The sequence below is a fragment of the Entamoeba dispar genome, genomic scaffold, assembly GCF_000209125.1.
Source record: "Entamoeba dispar SAW760 scf_1105229462877 genomic scaffold, whole genome shotgun sequence".
NCBI classification, from domain to species: domain Eukaryota; phylum Evosea; order Mastigamoebida; family Endamoebidae; genus Entamoeba; species Entamoeba dispar.
This window is the reverse complement of record NW_001855412.1, coordinates 3979-4813: the sequence shown is the minus strand read 5'-3', so window position 1 is coordinate 4813 and position 835 is coordinate 3979. Positions and strand designations below refer to the sequence as shown.

At 13.9% G+C, this 835-nt stretch overlaps 7 annotated features.

The window, feature by feature from the left end:
- The first annotated feature begins 11 nt into the window (after positions 1-11).
- Positions 12-138: a microsatellite.
- Positions 69-180: a microsatellite.
- An 8-nt stretch (positions 181-188) lies between these two features.
- Positions 189-321: a sequence feature (AT_rich).
- Positions 322-325: 4 nt separating this feature from the next.
- Positions 326-515: a microsatellite.
- A 47-nt stretch (positions 516-562) lies between these two features.
- Positions 563-660: a sequence feature (AT_rich).
- A 69-nt stretch (positions 661-729) lies between these two features.
- Positions 730-835: part of a sequence feature (AT_rich) that runs on past the window's edge.
- Positions 787-835: part of a sequence feature (AT_rich) that runs on past the window's edge.

The window sequence follows — 835 nt, the reverse complement described above, 5'->3', positions numbered from 1 at the left end:
TGATGATATAATAATATATCAATTAATTATTAAAATAAATACTGACTTAATCATATAATAGTTATTATAATTAATAGATATTCATCAATAATTAATATAAATAAATAACAAAGTATATAATGAAATTAAATAATAAATAGATATAAATATAAAATGTAATAAACATAGAATTAATTATATTCATTATCATTATAAAATGAATTTAAAAATATGTTAATTTTATTTTAATTTTATTAAATATTGATATTCTAAATATTGATAAAGTATATATAAATCAGACAATCAATAATTATAATATGTTATTCAAATATTTAATAATATCATAAAAATAAAATAAGAGAAAAAAGGAAGAGAAGTGATGAAAAAGAATGGTATTAAAGAAAAAAAGTGAAATTAGGAAGTAGTAGAAGATGAAAAGAATAAAAGTAGAATGTTGAGATTATAAAATGAAAGAAGATAAAAAGGAATAATTCAAAAAGAGATAATCAAAAAAATGAAAAGAATGATGAAATAAAGGATGTATTTTTTATTACAGAAATTAGAAATATGAAATAAAAAAGCGTTTAATTTTGATATAAAATAATTAACAATATTTTATTGATATAAATTATTTTATTCATTTTTATTTTTATGATTTTTATTTATATTATAATTTATTTTGGTTCCATGATAATAAAATAATCATCAGAATGAATTTAATTTAAAGAATGATTAATGAATAGAAGATTGATTAAAACAAATAATTAAATCATTTAATCTTAATTTGAATAACATCATTTACAATTCAATATTAATTAAGAATAAAATGATAAAGAAATATTTTTAATATTCATTT